The sequence below is a fragment of the Pangasianodon hypophthalmus genome, chromosome 6 (assembly GCF_027358585.1).
Source record: "Pangasianodon hypophthalmus isolate fPanHyp1 chromosome 6, fPanHyp1.pri, whole genome shotgun sequence".
Classification (NCBI taxonomy): domain Eukaryota; kingdom Metazoa; phylum Chordata; class Actinopteri; order Siluriformes; family Pangasiidae; genus Pangasianodon; species Pangasianodon hypophthalmus.
Genome location: NC_069715.1, coordinates 12,203,043 through 12,228,064, shown reverse-complemented (window position 1 = coordinate 12,228,064; position 25,022 = coordinate 12,203,043). Strand labels below are relative to the sequence as shown.

The window sequence follows — 25,022 nt, the reverse complement described above, 5'->3', positions numbered from 1 at the left end:
TTTTCTAAAATGGAAAGATTTTCAAGACTTTCTCCACAACATCACAAGCTGCTCTTTTGTCATTAACTTCAAGATAGAGTAAAAAGAGATTACTGATAAAGCAGCTGTTTATAGCTGCTGTTACAAAAGTGATAACAGGAACTCACTTGTTCTGTGGACATTCCATAACATTGCACGCAATTATAAATTGATTAAAAATATGACATGTTCTCCTTTAATTAAAAAAATAATGATAACAAAATTGCTGTGGTATAAGAGAAATAAAACACTTAAGCAAATGCTGTTATTGGAGAATAATCAAAAACGTCATGCTTTATTCCTTACTCATTGTACATTATCTCAAAGACTAACACTTGCTAAAGTCATTGTGAGCATAAATCAAATAAAATATGTAGTTAGTTCCTGGAGATAATTCATAGCATGTTCTTTAATTTATCCAGGTCAAATCCAGACATTAGATATTACAACCTGTAATATCATATCTCAAATACAATCTACATTGTTATGTAAAATTCTAAGCTCCTTGGTTTAACTAGCTTTTTTTTCCAACCGAGGATAATTACTGCAGTGAAAGCTTTACATTTCGGGGCTATAGTTAATTCCATGCTTCAAATGGAAGAAGATAAAGAATTGCCTCAGGGGGCATGTAAACCAGGAGCTTGTAATAGTTTCAGACTTGTGATTTGAGGCTTAAACCCTCCTACTTCACAGTTGGGGGTAGATATGAAGTTGTTGCCCTCACCACATACTCAGCAAATATCAATATGGATTTACAAGTCTCCTTGCAGCAGGGGCCTCAGTTAATTAAAACTGTGATCAGTAAGCAGTGCAAAAGCAGATCGGGGAAAGATGCAGCTGCAAACTGACTGGCGCAGTTTTGTTAAACAAAGACAGTTAATTAGGTCAGGATCGTTAGCTGTTGAAGGCGGTCGGTTCTTGTTGGCAGGTACAGGCTTCTGCGAGGAAGGAAAGGAGGAATGTGTTTGTTCCATTTACAGTTTTGTCCAAGTCATTACAGTAATTGGCTTTAAAATACTTCGCTTACTGTTTGAAATGTTTGGGGAAATGTCCAGGCAGTTTTCAGTAATTCAAAGCGAGTTCACAAATCTTGCCATACTATGTCCTTGCTTTCCTGCCTAGATAAAACAAAACCCAAAACAATTTGTCAAGCTTTTTCTTTCTGTGCCTTTGAAGACCAGGACCAGAGATAGCACCATGTGTACCTGTCACAAAACTTCACACCATGGAGTTCTCAGAATCTGCCCAAGGGAAAAAAGACCAGCTTTCCAAACCAGAATTTGTTTTTAAAAACGGACAGTCGCAATCCTCTAAACACACATGAGGGGCTTTATGCACCTATGATAAGATGAAAAGGCATCACTAGGAGGGTCACTGCTGCTTTGTGCATGTGTGTGTAGGGTCACACAACTTTTTAGTTGAATATGATCATAATGAAACACCTGTTCCAATTTATCAAGCCTGATATTCAGTAATTACTGCCGTTGTGATTGCACAGATTTAACATGTGAAAAGCTTGTCTTATTTTAGGCTAAACGTTGTTAAAACATCAAAGGCTCCAGAGACAAAAAAGAGAATATTCAAAAAGAGAGAGTTTTCAAACACAATGACTGATGAAACCATTTTGCAAACATTTGTCTGGCAAGTTCAGTTACTATAAATTTTTGGGAGGAAATCAAAAACAATTTGGACTCCCCAAAACCGAACACGGCTTTTCATCTTCAGGTTGATGTCAGTGTACTGTGTTCTCAGCTACAGGGATGTGAGTCAGTCTTCTCTGTTGCCCTCTCTGCAGTTCTGACCAAATGTTCATAATAAAATATATACATTACATATTTACAACATATATACTTTCCCAAATGTACTAAGTGTGGTATACTGTATTCAGTTAAACCAGCAGCCAAAGTGAAAGGACACACACTCCTTAAGTGTTCAGGATGTGTCATTCGTCTTCATTAACCGTTTTATCCCGGACATAGTCAAGTCAGGTCAAGTAGAACTTTATTGCAATGTACAGTACATTCTGAGATGAACTTCACTTTGAAATTCCGTTTTTCCTGGTGAGGATACAGGGTTGGGGTAGTAAGAGAATCAAAATTAAATCATAAATATTAACATTTCAATAAAAGACAATGACATTACACTAAACACTAAACATATTGATATATCTAGTGAAAATCCTGGCAGCTGAACATTTCGAGAAATTCGAAGGATTTCTGGAAACTTCTGTTTCATAGAATGACTATACTTGTATTTAATCTCTGTAACTAATGTAATTTTTATGGCTGTCAATAACATGAGCTGTTATATTCTGTATATGCATGGTTACTAGTTTTACCAAGCCTGTCTCTTCCAGTGTTCAGGCTCACATTGTAACTCGTGTGAAGGAGAGCACGAACAGAATATGCAGTCGAGATGAGGCCTCTGACCGTAGAACATGGGGTTATCTATGCCTCTTAGGAATCAGCTCTCTGACCTCTTTTCTTACTGTGCTGACCAGTGTTTACCCCCACAGGCACTTCTGCAGAAGCCTACTTCACTTCAGCTCTATTAAACAGCAACATATGCTGTGCACTTTTCTTTTAATATTGCCTGTGTGCACTTCCTCTTCATGGGATCAGGTTGTGTGTTGAGTGAATTCCAGCTGGGGACAATAGATGGATGCAGATTTCAATGTGCAATATCAGATGTGACAGAGTGCAGGATACGTATAGAGACGGATGGATGACAGATAGTGTGACAGCACTTGCATCAGTCCTGGTTGAAAGAAGCAGGCAACTTGCTGTCATTTCAATTATTATAATTATGTATATGCAGTGTTTGAAGTGACGATACTGGAGAATTTCAAAACTGTTGCATCATGGCGCAGAATGTCCTTCATACAACATCCTTTAACCTTCACACAGTATGTCACCTGTGACCTACTGAGATATATATATAGTTCAGTCAGTTTTCAAAGTTGATGTGTTGGAAGCAGAAAAAAATGGGCAAACGTAAGGATTAGAGAGACTTTGACAAGGGTCAAATTGTGATGGCTAGATGACTGGGTCAGAGCGTCTCCAAAACTGCAGGTCTTGTGGAGTGTTCCCGATATGCAGTGGTTAGTACCGACCAAAAGTGGTCCAAGGAAGGAAAACCAGTGAACCGGCGACAGGGACATGGGCACCCAAGGCTCATTGATGCGTGTGGGGAGCGAAGGCTATCCTGTCTGATCCCACAGAAGAGCTACTGTAGCACAAATTGCTGAAAAGGTTAACAGAGTTTAAATAGCTTTAGTCTAAAAGAGTCAAATTGATATCTGGATGGGATGAATGATTCTTTTCTGTCAATCAGAGCAAAACTAGTTGTGGGCATATGTGAGATCATGTACATGGAATACAGTAGTTAGTAGTGATCTGCCAAAATGAAAATTCCTGGCTGAAACGGGAAAAAAAAGGTTTTTGTTTATTTGTTTTTTTGTTTGAATAGTTTAAAAAGTGAGAAAATGCAAGGTAATTTATGAAAAAACACTTTTATAAGTGATAAAGTAAGTCCTTTCAATAGGAAAAAACTGACCTAACAATAATAAAAAGATAAAAATGGTAGAAGTTTTGGTGCATCCCTTGTTGTTAGCATCTCCTCCAAGTACATTCATGTGCGAGATCTTATGTCTTTGGCAAAAATGAATTCAATTTATAATCACTGAATATTTGAGAAGCTATACACTCACCGACCGTTTTATACTGACAACTGTACACATGCTCATTCATACAATTATCCAATGAGTAAATCCTGTGGCAGCACCACAATCCAGATTATGCTGATACAGGTCAAGAACTTCAGTTAATGTTCATATCAAATAGCATAATGGGGAAAAAATGTGATCTTAGTGACTTTGACTGTGGCATGGATGTTGGTCCTAGATGAGCTGGTTGGAGTATTTCTGAAACTTTCTGAAACTGCTGATCTCCTGGGATTTTCATGCACAGCGGTCTCTAGAGTTTACACAGAATGGTGCGAAAAACAAAAAACAATGAGTAAGCAGTAACTCTGAAGGTAAAACACCTTACCGATGAGAGAGATCAGAGGAGAATGGCCAGATTGGTTTGAGCTGACAGGAATACTACGGTAACTCAAATAATCACTCTTTACAACCATGGTGAGCAGAAAAACCTTGAGGCAGAAGGGCTACAACAGCAGAATAACACATTGGGTTCCACTCCTGTCAGCCAAGAACAGGAATCTGAGGCTACCCTAACCTGGACAGCTAAAGATTGGGAAAAGACCATGTAATGTTTTTCTAATGCAATGTTGTTGTTTTTTTTTTGAAAATCTTCAGCTGTCCAGTTTAGCAATGACTAAATTACATACAGTTACATATATATAAGTATGTAAATTACAATACATATAGAAAATTGGGTAATATTTGGTAAATATCATTATTTTATTATTAAAGTTTACTAGAATTTCATTTGGACTAAAACTCTATTTCAGAGGCTACAGCATGTGTATATCAGCCAAACAAAGATTTTCAGTCTAGCAGTAAGTGTTCAGGTTGCCTGAGGCAAGTGAAAGAAACAGGAGGAGGTAACATTCGTTAGAGTGGGTCTCTGTGCTTATCGTGACTCCATACATGTTTGGAGCAGGCCAAATCCAGCTTTGTGTCTCACCACTGACTGAGAGCACACCATTAACCGAGACTGAATTTTGACAAGAAAAATGAGAGATATTTCCTTTGGCCTCGAGTGCCTGGGCAGAATAATGAGTAGGAACCTGCGCTGTCTTTCCCCTGTGAAGATCCAGATGGAGGACTTTCTCTCCTTCTTCCTCTCTCTCCCTCAAGGCAGGGAAACAGGGTCAGGCACAGAATGTCTGTTCCTGTGAAGGTTAGACTTTCTCAGACATGAATTAGATAAATTATATCCATTCCTGTCATCACATATCTGATGTAGGTTTTATAGCTGGATTGACAGCTGGATAGGATGTGGGATGACATGTGTGCTTTAAGTGTTTCTTGAGGAAACATCTAGATTATTAATGATATTTAAGAAAGTAGGACTCGATGTAGGGGATGTTCTTGAAGTTGTGCTGTGAGTTTAGTGAACACAAAACACACTTACACACACATAGGGTATAGCAAGCTGTAAAAAGAGGCTGTGATTTAGGGTATGGGTGTTCCCCATCAGTTCTCTGAGTGAGCAGATAGATGACATAGGGACACATCTGGCAAATCCAAAATGCTGACTATTAGGTCTAAGTGTGTGTGTGTGTGTGTGTGTGTGTTTAATTTAATGTATACCAGTGAGCATGTATAGTATGTCCCTGTCAGTCTTAAAGTGCTGAAAGGATTTTTATGTGAATGTGCACATGTGAGTGTATTATATATTGCATATACAGGCACATTTGGTGTGTGTGTGTGTGTGTAAGCGGAAATAGATCTGGCTTTGACTCTGTTGGTTGTGGACATGGCGCTTTACTAGCCGTGTGATGTATGGTTATGGCTCTTCATCGAGAGCCAATTACGACTGTGTGTGTGTGTGTGTATGAGTGCTCTGGGATCCCACAGCACTCTGCTGTCCGCACACACACACACACACACACACACACACACATTGTCACAGAGAATTCCTCGATATCCCCAGCAGCCCCTCCCCACCTTCCCAGGGTGCTCAGTATTTATCTATCAATGTGGAAATAAAGGGAAATGGAATTCTCAAATGTTTTGGCCAATTGGGTCTTTCACACTAACACACAGATCTTTTCATGCATACCTGCTTATATTTGCCTGTAGCTTTGGCTTCTAAATTCTCACAGGAATCCATGCTTGTGTGCCTGTAAATGAACAATCCTCCCCACCTCTCTTTGTTTCAGAGCTTACAGATGATCCACTGTTGCTGGTTGCACCGCATGTCATCTTCTACAACCATCAGACAGTCTCCTGCAAAAACATCTGCGCTCTCTAGACAGGTAAATTGTGTTATTCTTTTATTTATGTCACGTTAACCATTTAACATGTGAAGTGAAAGCAGCATGAGACACAGACTTGCACTTGGGTTTCCAGTTTCAAGTATAGAGTATAGAATATCCTACCTCTCAATTTAACCATAATTTGATTATATATATATATATATATATATATATATATATATATATATATATATATATATATATATAATGATGATAGTTTGCCTTCATCATTCTTATTATGCCATCAATGAGACATAACGATATAATGCATATATATGTATATATATATATATATATATATATATATATATATATATATATATATATGTATATATATATACACACACGAAGATTTCAACCTGGCATTTCAGTCAAATATACTGTATATGGAGCTTCAGCTATGCTAAGCAACAGTGATGATGATGATATGATGAAAATGAAACTAATTGGATTGAGTAATGCATTATATCGTTATGTCTCATTGATGGCATAATAAGAATGATGAAACTATTACACACATACACACTTGAAGGTAGAAAGGCAGCTGCATTCATGATTAAAAAAATTTTTTTAAGCGTTTCAAATAATATTCTCCCGGGCTCATGTTGTATTTTCTCTGAATACCAAACATGGTAAACAGAAAAGCTTGTAATTTAATAATACTTTGATTGAACAACATGTGCTCAGTCGATCTACTTTTAGTTTCTCCTCCAAAGGTATTTTGGGGAAAACAGATGACAGAGTAAATAATCCATCTCAATCACTGTCGTGTTGTGGATTTGTCAGCGATATGGGTTTAAAAATATTAGTCCCAATGCACAGAAAATCGAGGGGCTTTTCTCTCTGTGTAATCACCTGACACGACTGTCACTGGTAGGCTGCATGGATCTACAGTCTGGGTAGAAGGAAATCAGCCCCAGCCTCATGACCGTTTGTGATGCTGTTGTTCTGGAAGTGAAAAAGACAGGGGGGCTTAGCTCTGCTTACCCATTTACACCAGCTATACTCGTTAAGCCGTAATTCTGGAATAGGGATACTGTTTCATTTCCTTTTTTAACCTTCTGATTCAGTCACATGTTGCACGCACAGATATCCTAGAGACTTCAGGAGAAGAAAAATGTGTGAAAAGAAAAGCCTTTAAAAAAATCCATAGCATTTATAGAATCCTAAGCTCTAAACACATTAGTATGAGATGCAGTGCTATAGTGAAATGCAGTCTTGTTTGAAGCAATAGCAAGCTGTTCAGTCGACTCAGTAAGAGCAAAACCATACGTCTGTTGATACAATTTCTGTTTTCAAGGGGATTGGGAGAGAGCAACTACTGCTCTGCTGTTAATGTTTTTTTTTTTTTTTTTAAATTCAATGCAATTTTGTAATGTGATAAATGTTTGACACTGGGCTTAAACTTGTGTTTGCTTAAAATTCAGTATCCTTTCAATTTGCATACGTTTAAAAAATCATCACTATTTCCCCAGTTTTTCTTACTTTAATCATACCCCAATTCCAAACAGATGGCACTAACACATGTGCAGTTAAGCACATGTAAAATTATGAAGAGTTACTCTTCACTCTTGCTGCACAGTATGTGTGAAATCATATTGAGAGCATATTGTTCATGTAGTTCTAGTTAGCTAAATAATAGCTCATTTACATCTATTTTGATTATGTTCCCCGTTAAGTTGTCATCCTTATCTTCCATTTTCACTGGGCAACACACAACAGAATATCTTTATAACGTAAACAGCTTGAATTTTACAACAAATGATTGATGTTGATCTTATGGTCCAGCAAGCAGACTTGTAATAGCCATTCTATTTTGATCCATCTTCCCTCCGTAATGACATTGTAGCCAACAGTGGCCTGGTGACACAAGCTCTAATGAGCAGGGACGAGCACAGGCCTGATGGATGATGGGCAGTTGGAACAGCACAGAGGGGAGATACAGCTGTACAGTGGCAGAGGGAAACATTGATAGGAACGAGCATTAAAGATTCATCCAAACAGCTGTTCCTAGCGCAGAACGCTCTCATGCAAAGCCGTGTGCTCTGATTTCGAACCAGAAGGGGTGCAGGAAGCATGGCTGAAATGTTTCAAGAGTTTGGAGTATTGTGCCAGATGTGTGCCGGTCTGAAAGATCTGCCAGGATTGTGAAAGTGAGCACAACCAATGTTTTTTTTTTTTTTTTTTTTTTTTTGCCTTATGTCTGTTCTAGTGTGTGATAACAGCCCAGCTCTTGTGAAGTGAGAAAAATGCAACATGATTACATATATTGTTAGAAATGTGGGCATTTGCAGAGAAGAGCTACTGGTAAATGGAATATGTTTAAGTAAAGGTTGTCACTAATGGATGTCTTTCAGCATGTAGCTGTGCACATCATTTTAGCATATGAATATACTGTGTTAATTGTAGGCATTCTGGTAATTATAAATCAGTTCGAATGTCAGACTGCTTGACATCTAAATAAGTATGTAGAAAGGAACACTCTCAGGTTTAATTAGATGAAAATATGGGTTTGGGGCCATGTGGTTTTTGTTGTGTTTAATCAATATGCACAACCCCACCTTAAGACAATTGAGTTGTGTGTAATTCATGGACAAAAATTTGTGCCACAACAAATTCTAAATAATACACAATGTTCTACAGCAGCTTGCAAACCAAGGTCATGATTTACCAAAATGCCAAATAATGAGTACTAACTTCTTTATCCTAATTGCTTGCGTAGTTATTTGTTGCGTTAAAGGTGATTTACAGAGAATAATTGCGTAAATCGTGACATGCAAAGCTGTATCAGGAAACAACATGCTAATAAGGCTTTTGCATGTGCTAAATGTTTTTAGTAGCTGTGGTGATAAAACATCTCAAAGAAACACCCAGGAGAGTAAAACTCAAGTTTGCCACACATATACGTAATTGCACGTCAACTATAACACAAATCAAAGGCAGTGAGAAAATGTTCAAAATAAGCCATGAATATAAAGTAAAAATAAAACGTGTTTGTTCTTAACATAAAAAAAAAATCACAGGCTTTTTTTAATTGTCGCTTCCTCAGAGGTGTGGCAAATACTGAATATAAAACTGATGTTACCATGGTGATAATAAGTCATTTTGAGAAACTTGTTTTCAGAATTGAATAGTTTTCAGACATTTTTTTTATTATTAAGACTTAGTGAACAGTATAACTTTTTCTTCAACTGGCAGAAAGAGGCTACTTCAAATTTAATACCTGCCCTTCAGTTGTATTAATTTGCACATGCATAAATGCATGAACCACACCTCATCTGATATAATCAGCCTGAAGTAAGTCTGTTTCTGTAGACACCATCCTTTATTTTTCAGTTGTAGGTATAAACACACTAAACTGCATAATTATTAATGCAAATGTCCAAAAGAGTAGGGTTTTTTATGTTGTTGTTAGGCTTTTTCCACAGTGCACTATTTTTAAAACTGAGCTAATTTTGTCATTACAGATCTTCTTAAAAATGGGATAGAACATTTCCTTGTATGTTTCCTTGTTCCTTGCATTATTTTCTTGTGCATAATTTACAGTTGCTGTATTGACAACTGGTCATGTTTAAACTCTTAAACAACCTGATGGAACTCACAACGCATTTGTGCTCCAAAATCAGGCTGTCCCAATAATGGTGTTTACTCTTCCTCTGACATTCTCACATGAAAGCCGCTAAAAAGATGTCCTCATAATTCCTGCTCGCCATTTTCAGGGATCTGCAAAGGCTTTTACTCTAGGGAAGTACTCCTCTTTCCTTTCTCCATTAGTAACTGCTCAACACATCTGCTATAACAAATAAAAATTATTCTGTTATTTCCATTAGACACAGTGTTTATTCTATTAAAAGAGTCTTTTTTTTGTCACAGCCATTACTGAACTCTCTACGGAGAATGATAGATCGTGCAGATCTTTCCGAGCAAAACAACAAAAAAAGCCCTTCACTCGAGAGAACATAAACAGTGTCTGACAAAATCTCACGAAGGATTCACCAGTGAGCAACAGCTGAGGCGATGTGCTCGCTTCTGGCAGCACCACAATGCACACAGGTCTCTTTCATATTTTTCCTGCAATAATGATTTTCAGTCAACATGAAGAATAAATATTTTGTCCTTCCTGCTCAGACCTTGATGAAAGGGAAATGCAGTTATCTGTCAGAGACAGAAAGACTCGCGCCTCCCCCTGCAGCTGCGCCACCGCACAAAATAGTCAGCAGTGCATCTGAGCCTGTTCCTGCTGGAGATCACAGTAACAATCCTGTTTTCTCTGTTAGAAATAACAGCTGGTGATGTTTTTCTGATGAAGAAGCACTATTGTGAGGTGATACTCCTAGTTTGACAGCAGCTGTTAGCCCAGGCTGTGAATGGTGTGAAGACATGTAATGGCAACAGTGTGGGCCACTTTGTCTTTCCAAGACCCATATTAAATATAACGGTCCTGCCAGGGCACACTTTTCTCTCTTTAGCACTCACATCTGGAGCACTAGAAGTCAGAGTAGGGAGCGTAGGGGCATGGCAGTGTTATGAGAAACAAAACAGATCTCAGGCTTGTGCTGCTGTGAGTGCTAGAAGAAAAAAAGAAATACACATTCTGTTTGTCAAGTGTGTGTCATTGGAATCCAAGTGTTTTATGCAAGGTTACCTTTGAATATGTGTGTGTGTGTGTGTGTGCGTGTGTGTGTGTGTATATGTTAATGCCTCGAATAACAGCGTGCATGCTATTATGAAATCCAGCATTGGCACATTAGAAATGAGATTAGTGCGACTGTGCTTTTTTGCCCAGTGATGGATGTGATAACTCGAGCTTAATACAACAAGCATGCACATATTTTTCTCATGAGAGAATGAGTGCATAAAGCTTTTTCTACAAGACTGTCTGTCTCCATCTTACTCCCATGCTTTCTGACTTCTTGATAGCTAGATTAGCTTTTTAGCAGTGATGGTAAATGACAAAAAACACACAGTGGCTTAAAGTCAATGGCATGCTTGATGCACTTTTATGATCCTGGCAATTTTCAAAATGCTATCTTGTCTTATCATGTTCTTATCAGAAGCTTCAGAAACGTGTTCGTTTTGCAGTAGAAAGCTAATTATAAGGCTCACAGAGTGTAATGTTTATGGCATCAAGAGCATTTGCTGACCTTAAATTATCTGTGCTGATCTAATGTAGCAGGTGAGATGATAAAAAGGAGAGAATGAAAAAGTGGAACAAAATGATCTCTTTCTGTCCAGCCATGTCTGCCAGGCTTGGCGAGCTGATGAGTTTTGCTTGTTTCTCCCGTGTTCAACCGGGACTGAGCAGAAAGGAGCAGAGATTAATGCAGATCAGTTGTTATCGCCCGACACCTGATCAAAAGGTCTCATTATAAACTGTACTTGAGACTGCACCAGAGCTATTTTATAAAAATTAGGTGAGGCGATGACAGAGAGAGCTTCCTTAAGATGCACACACTGGGCCTTGGCTTTAGTCAAAAAGTGGGCGAGAGAAGTGAAAGGGAGAAGAGAGAGAGAGAGAGAGAGAGATAGGGGCCCAGAGGGTCTCTCAAGACACTGACTCTTTGAAATGGCACCAGCTTTCCTGAGAAAATAAAAGGCTAAACGAGACAAAGGAATGTGATGATGAAACACACTTATGGTTTGAAATGTGAGGGAATGTGCATCTGTGGCATTCAGGATCCTTCTCCTGGGGTGAGGGATTGGGAAGAAAGAGACAGAAGAAGAGAGAGGGACAGCTCGCTTAGGCAGCTTGGCCATGTAGATATGAATAGTGAAGGCTCCATCGTCTGTGCTGTTGTGTTGAGTGTGTGGCTCTGCATTTTTCTACTTGAAAATTAGAGTGTTATAAGCATAACAGTGGTTTCTTATGAGGTCTCAGTTTCCAAGTGTTGCACATCACTGAGCAAGGAACAGTTACAATTTTTCAATAACGTGGATTGTGTGTAGCATAGTGGCATTGGCCATCAAAAGCATTGTGGCCAGCAAACCCGTCGAGACATAAAAACAGCTTAAATTACCTTTCCGTTTTTGTTTGTTTGTTTGTTTTTATGTTTCATTCAGGCAAAAGAAGAAAGAAAAAAGACTTTTTTCACTTTTAGTTTTGGCTAGGAATTTTACAGCGTCAGAAGCACTTTGCCTGCACAATGTACTGTTTCTCTGGAAACATCACTACATCCACTATTACTTAAGTACAGTTCATTTGCTTCCTGAATTCTTCTTCAGATTGGGCAGTTGAAGACTGGAAAAAGATCACCCAACGTTTTTCCAATTTTCAGCTGTCCCGTTTCGATGAGCCTGTGCACAATGTAGTCTCAGATTCCTGTTCTTGGCTGGAAGGAGTGGAACGTGAAGTGGTCTTCTGCTGTTGTAGCCCATCCTCCTCAAGGTTTGATGTGTTGTGTTATCAAATGCTTTTCTGCTCACCACGGTTGTAAAGAGTGATTATTTGAGATATCGTAGCCTTCCTGTCAGCTTGAACCAGTCTGGCTATTGGCCACTGACTTCTCTCATTAACTGTGACTCACTGGATGTTTTTTGTTTTTCACATAATTCTGTGTTTTGTGAAAATTCCAGGAGATCAGCAGTTTCTGAAACACTCAACCAGTCTGTCTGGCACGGTCAAAGTCACTGAGATCACATTTTCCCCATTCGTGTTTTTGATGTGAACATTAATTGAAGCTCTTGATCTGTACCCGCATGATTTTATGCATTGCGCTGCTGCCAAATGATTGGCTGATTTCATGTTCAATTGCATGAATGTGCAGGTGTACAGGTGTTCCTATTAAAGTGGAACGTTTATATACTTACGTAGTTTGTTTTAAGACTTAGATAATTTTTCTGTTTTTAACTCAACGCAGCAGTCTTTCTTCTTCTTTCTAGAGTAATGCACTGATTCAATCCCAGCATCTACACAGCAGCATAGTGAAGTAATTAGTGCTTTCCTCTAGTCGTATGAAGGCTTTCAGCAATGCCGCTGATGTTGTAGGTCAGAATGAAATGATAGCTGTCTTCTTCTGGGGATGGAAGCACAGTTATGGTGATACGCCAAGAGAAATGGAACTGACAATGACTAAATTCAGGAAAGCACATTGGGCCAAAGATTTTTGCAAAAGCGAACCATTTGCTGGCATGGACAAACCTTTAGAGATTACAGTGACACACACACACCTGGGGAATATGGAGACCTGATCAACACAAGTCCCTCTTCTGATGCTCCTGAACTCTCTTTCACCTCTATCTGCAAAAGTAATTACAGCAATCCAGTGGGTGGCTGTGTGTTGTATTGAATCTTGAATGTCTAATAAAGGTCATGAAAATAAACACTTCTCTCTAAGAAAGAAAAGAGATAATTCTTATTTTCAATGGAGTAGTCCTATTCAGAGAGCTATTTCACATTCCCTGGCCTTCAGTCTGTTTTTCCTGTTAAGGGACGCTATATGTTGTTTTTTTCTTTTTCTTCATAGAGAAAAGGAAACCTGCTACAAGTATCATTTGTCAAGGAGAGGGCCCTTTAATACAATGCAGTCTAACAAACGACCACTATAATACGATCATTTTATAATCATTACCTTGAACTGCTCAGATGTTTTAAGAGTTCTGCAGGGAGATTTTATTTCAATTCAATGCCTGCGCATAGAACAGAGAACAGAAAACAGAACAATGGTGTCTCCTGCCACATTGACTCACCATCAGCTGGATGCTGACCTCCAGAGCAGAGGCACTCGACCATTGTACCATGCGAGACTGCTGGATGCCCCCGTCCCTGTATTTCTGGCAATGGATTATCCACCCGTGCTGCAGGTCTGCCTGCCACTTCAGAATCACTGACTGGAAAAAACACACAGCAGTGTTCCTCTGTGGGATAGTCTGGTTGGGTTGATTGTTCAAATCTACTGTTCTCATGGGAGGCAATTGCTGTGTTTACGTGCAAAGATTTTCGCAATCCGAATGAATTAATTCTGACTGCAGATTCTAAATGAACTGTTTATATGCACCCTAAACTGGACACTCTGCAGACAGTCTTCATTTATATGCATGTAACATGTTAGCCGATCCAAAAGGATGCATACAGTGTGGTTTAGTTTCACCATTACCATAAAAGCTATGAGCCTGTGCTCCTGAGTGGCTCAACAGAAAAGCATTTGCCCTATTGTCAGGAAATCATGAGACACAGCAATCCGTGGCCAGAAGCCAAGGTTGTGCTGTCTGGGTGGGAGGGATATTCTGTCTCCCTTGTCAATCAAAGTGACACTAGCCAATCACGGGCATCTGTGAGCTCATGTATGTGGAAAAGGGTAGATAGAGCTTTCCTCCAAGTGTGTTATGCTGCTCTGTGATTCAGAATGAGCAGCAGTGTGCAAAGATGCGGTTGGCTGGCTTCAGGTGTCACGGAGGAAGCACATGCTAGCCCTCCCCTGCTAGGTTGGTAGTTGTTGTATGATGGGGAGAGCTGGCTGGTGGGTGGGAATTGGCTGGTAACAAAATTGGGGAACAATTTGGGGTTGAAAACACAAACCAAACAAACAAAAACAGGGCATGTGAGTCTGGTCAGCACATTCATGTTTTTAATCATGCTGCTTGTGTCTTTAATGCATTCTAAATTATCTCTGTCTCGGCACAATGTCACCCAAGTGTGACAACAGTGAGAATACACACCTTATGAGACAGCATTCAAGTTGCTCAGCATTTCACATTCAGGAGCAAGGATGTTCTGGTTGTAGTAAAATAACAATACACACTTTATCCATCCATCAGTATAATGCATTTCCTCCTCTTCTCATATAATGAACATTAAAGGCTATTGTTTGGGACTAACACAAGAATTATTAGGATTGTTAAAGTGCATGTGAACATAGCCACTGAGTCTTTGGATTTTTCAGTGTGATAAAGGAAACAGATTGAGCCACTAGCTTTATGGTCCAGGTTTCAGACAGGCAAAAGTGTCTTAATTATAAATATCAAGCATGAGACACTACAAAGCAAAATTACTTATTAAGCACATGCTGAAATGTTATATATTACAATGTTGGTCACCATTTGGGAAGTTCATCAAGGTTTAATGGTTTGTAAAAGGATTTGTGTTGTTCTTTGGTGTGCACATAATGGATGATTATTGCTGCTTGTTGGATATAAATAACAACATTATGTCTGAGATTTCAGCTATTCAGCTTTATACAGAAACAAAACAAGAGCAGCTCGTTAGTCTTCAACGTTAGACAAAATGAGGAGAATTATAATAAGATAAAGTAAAAGCTCTTGGTGACAGTGAAATCCATCAATATGTCCCTTACACATCTGAAAGTTTGCATTAAAGATCTGTTTTTCACAAACACTGTCAGATCTGCCTCAGATGTGCCAAGTGGCCGCTGCTAATAGATTCTGAAGTATGTGTAATTAAGATAATGAATGCTTTGATGTACCGCATAAATCCACAGCTGAGAAAGAGAAAATATTTTTTTTTAAAAACTCTGCGGACTGATTTAATATAAAAAACCTCTTCATGCTGTAGTGTTGTCTACAGGGAAATGGAGAAAGGGTTTCATTTTTATAGAATGCAGGCTTCTCTCCATATTCATTTGACCTCCCTTTCTGTCTTTTTCTTTCCCCAAGAGTCTGTGGTGAAGGAGTACACTGCTACTCTACTGCAAATATGCAGCAGTGCTTGTGCACACACTCACGCTGTCCTTCATGGATGATAACCTGATTGTGAATTCCAATTACATATGTATCAACAAGAGATTCATCCAATTTAATCACCTTATTTTCTCATTTTGCAACTTCCCTCAAAGTCAATCCGCTTTCGTTCTTTTTTTTTCCTCCATCATGCAGGCTGTACAGCCCATTTCCATTTAAATTAATACGACGCACATCTTAATATGACGAATAATTTTGAAAACGAGAGTGAAGGCCGGAGCAAATCTCAGTGCTGTACTCAGCTCAACGGAATTGCACACATGACATTTTCAGTGTGTGCTTCCTAATCCAGCCAGGTTAATGTGGTGGGCAAAACTGACATCTGGCTTTCTTACATGGACGTTTCTCATAAATGTCAGTGCAGCACTTTGACGGTGTCTCAGCGCTTCTGTATAGCCCTTTCTCTGTCGTAACAGTGCAAATGTTGTTAATGGTCAATTAGTCAGGCTTGATATGGGTACTTTCCTGCTCCTAAGTTATTCACTAGACAGCAAATATCTTTTACACAGTACCTTAAGGCAAGACACTACAGGTGATTAGTGTAAATTTTTTTAAACGGTAGATATAGTAATCAGTCTTTGTCATTGGAATGCTGGTGTTCTTAAAAGTATTTACTGGATTTCAGAAATTTGCATTTATTTTTGGAAATGAGGTGTCACCTAATTAAATTTGCATAAAGTTGTATACTTTATAAAACCATAAATCTAGGATTTAATGATGTTTTATGGAATGTTTGATAGAATTTATCATTTATTTATCATTTAATTAAGAAAGTACGTAATTATAAAAATATTTTAATGCCATTTTTCAGTGAATATTTCAACAATTTTCAATATTTTAAGAACTTCCTCTATAAGCTTCCAAATAGGAATAGGAACCTGAGATTTTTGGATCTGGACTAAGGGGGAAAAATGATTTTGAGCTTTTTAAGTGATATACTGTAGGCAATATGATATGATGTGATTGTGCGGAGCTTGTGTAGAGTGGGCGGAGCTTGAAGCCTTCTTCAATGTCCAGTGTCATTTCAGATAATGAGGTGACTATGAGTGCACAAAAACAGTTAAATTAACATATTACTGTTGGCTTTTGACATTTTTATTACTACAGTATAAGAGTTGACATGTTATAGATGCAGTTTATGTAAAAATCTGAAAATAGTGCCATAAATGGTTCAGATATCATTTCTGTAATGTAAGAATGCAATATCCACAAAAATCTAGAAGAACTGAACAGTTTAACTGTAAAGATGTTACATGCGAAGACATGGGAGTGTACATATGTACACCAATCAGCCATAACATGAAAACCACCTGCCTAATATTATTTAGGTCCATCTTGTGCCACCAAAACAGCTCTGACCCATGGAGGCATGGATTCCACAAGACCTCTGAGGGTGTGCTGTGGTATCTGGCACCAAGATGTTAGCAGCAGGTCCTTTAAGTCCTGTAAGTTGTGAGGTGAGACTCGTTTGTCCAGCACATCCCACAGATGCACGCTCGGATTGATATCCGGGGAATTTGGAGGCCTTGAACTCTTTGTCATGTTCCTCACACCATTCCTGAACAAGTTTTGCAGTGTGGCAGGGCACATTATCCTGCCGAAAGAGGCCACTGCCATTAGGGAATACCATTGTCATGAAGAGGTGTTCTTGGTCTGCACCAATGTTTAGGTAGGTGGTAGAGGTAGGTGTCAAAGTAACATCCACATGAATGCCAGGACCCAGGTTTCCCAGCAGAACATTGCCAAGAGCATCAAACTGCCTCCACCGGCTTGCCTTCTTCCCATAGTACATCCTGGTGCCATCTCTTCCCCAGGTAAGCAACTCACACGCACCCAGAAGTCCCTATGATGTAAAAGAAAACATGATTCATCAGAGCAGGCCACCTTCCATTTCTCCATGGTCCAGCTCTGATGCTCATATGCCCATTGTAGGCGCTTCTGAAAGTGGACAGGGGTCAGCATGGACACTCTGACTACGCAGGGACTACGCAGCCCCATATGCAGCAAGCTGTGATGCACTGTGTGTTCTGACACTTTTCTATCATAGCCAGCATTAACTTTTTCAGCAATTTGTGATACAGTAGTTCACTGACTGGTGCCAATGTAACAAAATAATCAATGTTATTCACCTCACCTGTCAGTGGTTTTAATGTTATGGCTGATCTGTGTATATAATAGCTTTTATTGATTTATTGATGTATAAAAAGCTCTCAGGATGCTTTCCCTTGTCTGATAATGTTTTATGTCTCCAGAAAAATCTTCGATAAAGCTTTCTCTATCTTATAAACCCATGTTTTATGTATTATGACATGCTTGCTATATATGTTAGGCTTTATTGTTATTTTTAAATCTAAGTGCAATAACTATTGACAGCCAGCCTCGTATGCTGCATGGCTAAATACAGCAAGGAGCAGCTCAATACAGAAGTGGCCTTTAAGTTCATTTGTTTAGGTGTTTGAGGTTGACAATTTTTATTTTCCGTAAATGTACCAAAATTAGTCTGGGGAGAAAAGAGATTCTGGGTTCTGTCTGGATGTTGAAGAATTAATAAGGCTGTCTTATTTAAATAGGGGACGTGTTTGAGACAGGCCATGTAAGTCCCAGTTTTCCATTTTCTTGACAATGCCTTTGATGAGTGCTGATAACATAGCACCTCTCTTGGGGAACCTGCATCTTCTAATACAGAGTTTGCCTGCACAGACAAAAACCCAGCTGATCTGAGCTAAGTGTTCGTATGTATCCTCAAAGTAGAAAACTAGGCACTGTTTAGACTTCTCTACTATTATTTTTGACCACCTCTATTATGGTGGTTTAACCCAATAACGCTTATGCTAGACTGTTTACAAAGTGCCTTTGTGCTTTGGGCTATACAATATGTGGAGGAAACTATTTAAGTGTTGTTTATGAAGCATTTTGTTCAGTATTTGAGTCTTATAGTAGAAAGACAACATTCATATCTTTTTATATTTCATTTAGATAATAAGTCCATTGTTTTTTGTAGGTATGTGTCTGTTGTTAACAACAGCAAGTTACAAAAAAAAACTTGCAATTTGATAGATTGCTTGAAAAAATATAGCTATAGTTTTGCATTTTAAAAATCTGGCTGCTAAGCCTGGTCACAGTAAGTGTTAAAGAGAAAGGTGGAAAGGGGAAAGGAACATAAGAGAACGGGTCGCTTACAGCCCAATCAGCAGAACGCAATCAAGTGGATCACTGCAGCCAGTGTACAAATGTGTTAGCTGCCCGTAGAGAGCTATGTTAAATTACTCTGGGCATAAAAGGTTGCTTTTCTATCACAGAATTCGAGCTATCAAAGCTTAAGTACTATAGGGCAGCTCTTAAGGCTGCACTACATTGCTTAGAATCACTGGCGTTGTGTCTTTTGCCAGCTCTTATCACTCTGACACAATGTGCTGGTTTTCCATACTTCAGAAACTACAGGTATTTTTTACAAAAGGTTTTCAGCATTATCAAGTGATTTTTATGCTGATTTTTATGCATTTTTTATTTTGTGTATAGTTGGACAGGACAATATTAATGTCACCATGCACCAAGCACAAATCTTACTATGACCATAATAAAAGCAAATTAGCCTGGAGGGGCCTGTCATGTTAAGCCTCCTGAACACCACTGAAGACCAGGTATCACAGCTAACCTTCTCAAAATCACAATCAAGTAAAGCAAGAAATAAGTAGTTTTGAATATACACCGATCAGCCATAATGTTAAAACCACTGACAGGTGAAGTGGCAGTGTGATGGTCTGGGCAATTTAATTTTATTATGGTCATAGTAAGATTTGTGCTTGGTGCATGGCGATGTTAGTAATGTCCTGTCCAACTATACACAAAATAAAAAAATGCATAAAAATCTGCTGGAAAACCTTGAGTCCTGATATTCACGTTGATGTTACTTTGACACGTACCACCTACCTAAACATTGGTGCAGACCAAGTACACCTCTTCATGGCAACATTATTCCCTAATGACAGTGGCCTCTTTCAGCAGGATAATGCGCCCTGCCACACTGCAAACATTGTTCAGGAATGGTTTGAGGAACACGAAGAAAGGTTCAATGTGTTGACATGGCCTCCAAATTCCCCAGATCTCAATCCGATCAAGCATCTGTGGGATGTGCTGGAGAAACAAGTCCGATCCTTGGGGGCCACACCTCAAAACTTACAGGACTTAAAGGATCTGCTGCTAACTTCTTGGTGCCAGATACCACAGCACTAATTCAGAGGTCTTGTGGAGTCCATGCCTCAATGGGTCAGGGCTGTTTTGGTGGCACAAGGAGGACCTACACAATATTAGGCAGGTGGTTTTAATGTTATGGCTGATTGGTGTATACATTCTCTAAAATTGAATAATGGAAGTCTAGCACACATCCATATAGAAATCTTTCTACAGAAACACAGAGCTAGTCTAGCTACATGGCCTGACAGTCACAATTGAGATATGGGCATTGAACCAGCGAAATGCTGGACTCTATTTTCGTGTTGACGCAAAAGTAATTCACTGGTTAATGTTGGCCTGCTATTTAGTTTGGGCACAAGCCAATTTTATTGCATTTATTAATTCATGGTCATGAATTAATCTACTCTCATGCCATAGGTTGAATGCTGCAAGGGGGGTGTGACATTTAAAATCCTGACGCAAGGCAATTTTTGAACCAATTCTGGTCAAAAAATACATGCATGTTACCATCTTTCTAGAACCTCTCTTAGCACAGATTTAGGATAAAATATATAGGCTACTAGGTTTAGCTCCTCTTTCAAATGATGATCTCAATAATTGCTATAAGAGCCACCAACTCTATACCCTACAGGAAGAAAAATGAAAATGTTTCAATGTGTAAAATTGCTTTTCACTATGGTGAATGAGATTACCTACAAAGCTCTTGGGTTCGTGGCTTTAATCCCCTGCAATATGTATGGCTTTCTTTAAAACAAAACAGATGTGGGCGAGATCGAGATTTACAGAGAAACTCATCTTTCAACCCTTTAGGCAACGTGTTTGATGTATTGCGCTCAGACATAATTAGTATGCAGTGTCCCGTGGGCATTCAGTTCCATTCATAAAAACACAAAGTAAGAATTTGGCAACTAAGAAACTATTAAATATAGCTCATATACTGTTTTAATTGTAGCTATAATCTGCATATAGTGCACATTAATCTTCTGCTATATTTAACCCATTGAGTGTATTGTGGGTTTTGGACTGTTGGTATTCTGAATAAAAATGCGCTCCAAGTCTCTGCGGTAATGGCACTAAGATATTGACATAAAATCTAGTGACAGTGAAAGAAAATATGTTTTCTGTTAAGATCTAAGTTTAGCCAGCTGATAATTTCTAACACTGAAAACCGATATGAAATCTGCAAATTAAATCTAATCAAATGTCATTACAAAAATGTCATTCTCAGTTCTTAAACGGATTGAAAGGAGCTGATTTGATTGGATAATACAGAAGCACAACTTTTTACCCGTTCCAAAGATACCAAAAATGTGCTGATCTTATGCTGGGTTTTTTTGGTGCTTGAGTTATGATCATGAAAACAGATCCTGGAATTTCAATTGCAATAACAGCACAATATAAAATCCAGACTGGTAAAGCATTAACTTATGCCAAGTGTAAATTATTGATGTGAGAAAATTGCTACTTTGTAATTATAAAACTCCTTGGGGGAAACTTACCAAGGGCTGTAAAAAGGAGTTAATACAGAAATTGTGCACATCGATATCTATGGACTTAATAGCTGCTTGGACATTTGTTGGCAGGAGGGAAAGTAGTTTTTGCTTTCCTGATATCTACTCCTTTGAGAAGCTGTATTAAGTCCAGCACCATTTTCTAACAGTTTGTTATAACCACAATTTTCCTCCTAAACATCATAGGAATGTAAATACACAGGAATATAAATACATAGAAACATTCAGAAATGTATTGCGTATGTATGTTTAGTGTAGCATATTTTACCCATTTACATTGGCATTTTGGCAGCTGCCCTTATCCAGAGTGATTTGAAGTGTCTATCAATAAAAAAAAAAAAAAAAAAAACTCATACTGGTTCACTAGGTCAGGGACTAAGAGTACTATCAGTCTAGAAACCCTGTTGGCGAAGTAGCATAGTATGAAAAACACACAACACAACACAATTTTGTTTTGTTTTTTTTAATAGCAAAATTCCAATTTAAGTAATTCATGAAGAGGAAGGTCTTTAGTCGTCGTTTTAAGACAGTCAGTGACGCAGCTGTTCAGACATCTAGGCCGTGCACCCCTCACTAGGATTTGTGTTTTCTAACACAATAGGTCCCAATTACTCCTGCATGCTTCATGGACATCTCATTTGTGAAGATTTCCAGTTCATCCTGCAAAAAAAAAACGTAATTCATTTGGCCTGGTTCTCCATTATTATTACAATGTGCTGTATACTACTGTCATCCTTTCAAGGAATTGTTTTGGCTAGCATCTCATTTTTTGTTAAATCTCTTGCCTATCTCTTGTGGATAGGAGATTTTGTGCATAAAATTGTACAACATGTTTTTTTTGACTAACAATACCCAGTTGACTGGTGGTGATCTGACTGGGAATTGAAATACCTCTCCATCATAGGGAACTTTAACCATTACCAGTTACCACTAACAGCATATAGCACTGTTTGGCATTCATTTTAGTAGGAAATCTCTACATTTTTCTTCTTGTTTGCTTGGATTTTGTCTTATATGCTTCTGGTAATGGGCAAACAGTGCCCTAACGTAATTAGTGGACAAAATGTCCCTGCACAGAAATGCCGAAGTGTGAGGCTCGAGGCTTTGCCATGCCATGTGCTGGGTGTGAGATTCTCATTGGGACTGTTCCTTCTCTGCCCATCAGTTTATGCTTCACCACTTAATCAGATGTCTGTGCAGTCATGTACTGAGTCACAGACATGCTGCTCCACATTATGCAGTCAGCGTGCTAAAGGACTCGGCAATGGTGCACGGCCAGGAGCTCAGATGCAATGACAGGTATTGTCGCAAATTAGTCTTAGAAAAGCAAATGTTATGATGCTCTCGGTGGGGATTTTTGCAAAGGAACACCGCATTTACGTGGTGATCTAGTACTGCCAATTAGAAAAAGATCTGAGCTCTAATTCACTTTTGGATGTCAGGGGAGCTGGCTAGTCCAGGCTAATTGGGGATATCTTCCTGGAGGTGGTAGCTGATATTTTGAGTTTGCTGATGATTGAATATGTTCTGGGGGCTTCCAAAATGATGGAAAGACGGAATATTTGGTAGGCCTTCCCTACCTAAATTAAGTAATATGACTTTAATGTAATACAGGTATTGTCACTTTTTTTTGTTATGTCTTTTCCAAGCAAAAGCCTAGAAATAAGTACCTTATTGTGTAAAGCAGGTCAGTCAGAAATGAGAAGAGAAATGTGAAGAAAGTGTGTGTATGTACATCCTTGGGAGTCTGGATCTATTGTTTGTTTCTCAGACCAGGCTGTAGTTGCTAAGATTAGGAGTCATCCATTCTGTGCTCAGCAATATATTGAATTTCACCTCGCTTGCAGGATTTTTCTCTCATAAGGCACATCTTCACTTTCACTGGCTGTCTGCAACAAACACTGGTCAAGTTTAGTAATTTTATGTGATAGAACAATTCAGATTGGCTTTGTAATCTAAATGTGCTGTTTTATTTATTTATTTATTTTCAATAGTATATGCTGTGCTTTTTCTCAGCAATCATTCATGCAGAAAGTGTAAAAATACTAAACTTGAATAGAAACATTCTGTTACAGGCATGAAATGGTTGACTCAATTTGCCTGGAGTGGCATTCGATCTACACAGACAATCATCTCAGCACACATCCAGCAAGGTTGAAGGGCCTTGTGCTATGATGTGAAGCTGCTTTAAAAGCTTATCCTTCCCACAGTGCTAATGAAACGACGGGTTTTCCTCGGTCCTGCAGATCCTTCTGCAAGCGATCTAAACTGAAGTGACACTTACAGGCAGGGGTGAATGGCAGATGGAAAGAAACAGGCTCGCCCTGGGAAAGGGAGACCTTTGAATAAGTAGATTGACAGGTCCCACACTCAGAGGAGATGGAAAAGTGCTTGTACCTCTTTTGTGCTGACGATGGTCAGGATTAGATCACGGTGGCGCTGGTTTTTGACACTCTGTCAAGCATTTCACTGCATCTCTGCTCTGCTGGAAACGACAGCTGGCTCTATTTCCTGGAAATGTTGTTCCTTTTGTCCCAGGGGTGTTTGTTTTTATTTGGATGGCATGTTTGTGTCAAATAGTGGCAGGGAAAAGCTGACGGGTGATCACTTTTGCAAAGTCGAGCTAAGCTCTTTACAAACAAACAGCCTACAGTTATTACTTTTACTAATAATGGTGATTAAGAGCCCCTTAATTCAAAGCATTATTTAAATCATTCCAATTATTTAAAGTATTTGTTAACATGGAAAACAATAACATACCATAAGTGACATTAACAAGTGACTACCACTTTGATGCTTTTTAAAGTAATAAGTCAAATAATCATCACCTGCATTAACCGATGTTAATGCCATTAATGAGTCAAATGAAGCCCAGAATGAAAAATATGAAACAACCACTTAATGTTTGCAGTTGCTAAGTGGCAAAATTCACAACTTAAGATAAATACCAGCTTCCAATATTAATATATAAACCTGGGGAGTTTAGTAAATTATCAATATTTAGGCACATACTGTAATTGAATTTTTTATCATTTAAGTAAATATATTTTTGTCTTGGGTTGAATAAACATTAATCAGTGTAGGTGTATTTTGTTAAAATTTAATCAAATATCAATTAATGCATGTGTTAATATACAAGTTGATGCTGAAGTTCATGCTTTGTTAATGTTAACTAATGCAGAATGTAATGTTAGTTAAGGAAACCTCAGTGGAAAAATCCCTCCCGAACAACTTGCAGATTTAACCTTTATAACTAACATGATCTTCAGTGGTATCCAAGATACATTCTGTAATGAGATTCTGAGTTAACTTAAATTCGGAGTAAATTTCCTACATTCCTAAGCTTCCTACATAACCCACAATGCTTTTCGAATACTTGCTGATAGTGGTGCCACCGGGATTTAGCCCTTTGCTGCATCTCAGCCTAAACTAACAGATGCAGCAGTGCTTTAGTCTTTTAGTCAGTCCAGCTCTCTCACGTCCTCATCTGTACCCTCTGCTCGAACAGATCAGGATCCAAAGCCTTCCTGCTAATGATGCCACCAACAACATCATGCTTGTCATCACACAGATTACTAACTAGATGAACCACAACCATAACTGCGTCATATAGTGTGTGCATTGCATTCTGGGATTTGAGTTCAATGTGTGCTGTCTATA

General features: G+C 38.6%; 1 protein-coding gene across 6 annotated transcripts in view; it reads left to right on the top strand.

The window, feature by feature from the left end:
- mgat4c (mgat4 family member C) overlaps positions 1-25,022 on the top strand; it is a 125,411-nt gene that overhangs the window by 47,312 nt on the left and 53,077 nt on the right. For all 6 annotated transcript variants that reach the window (XM_026927314.3, XM_026927311.3, XM_034304975.2 and 3 more), the window contains one exon: positions 5,869-5,964. The gene's annotated coding sequence lies outside the window, so the exon portion shown is untranslated. The remainder of the gene's footprint in view (positions 1-5,868; positions 5,965-25,022) is intronic.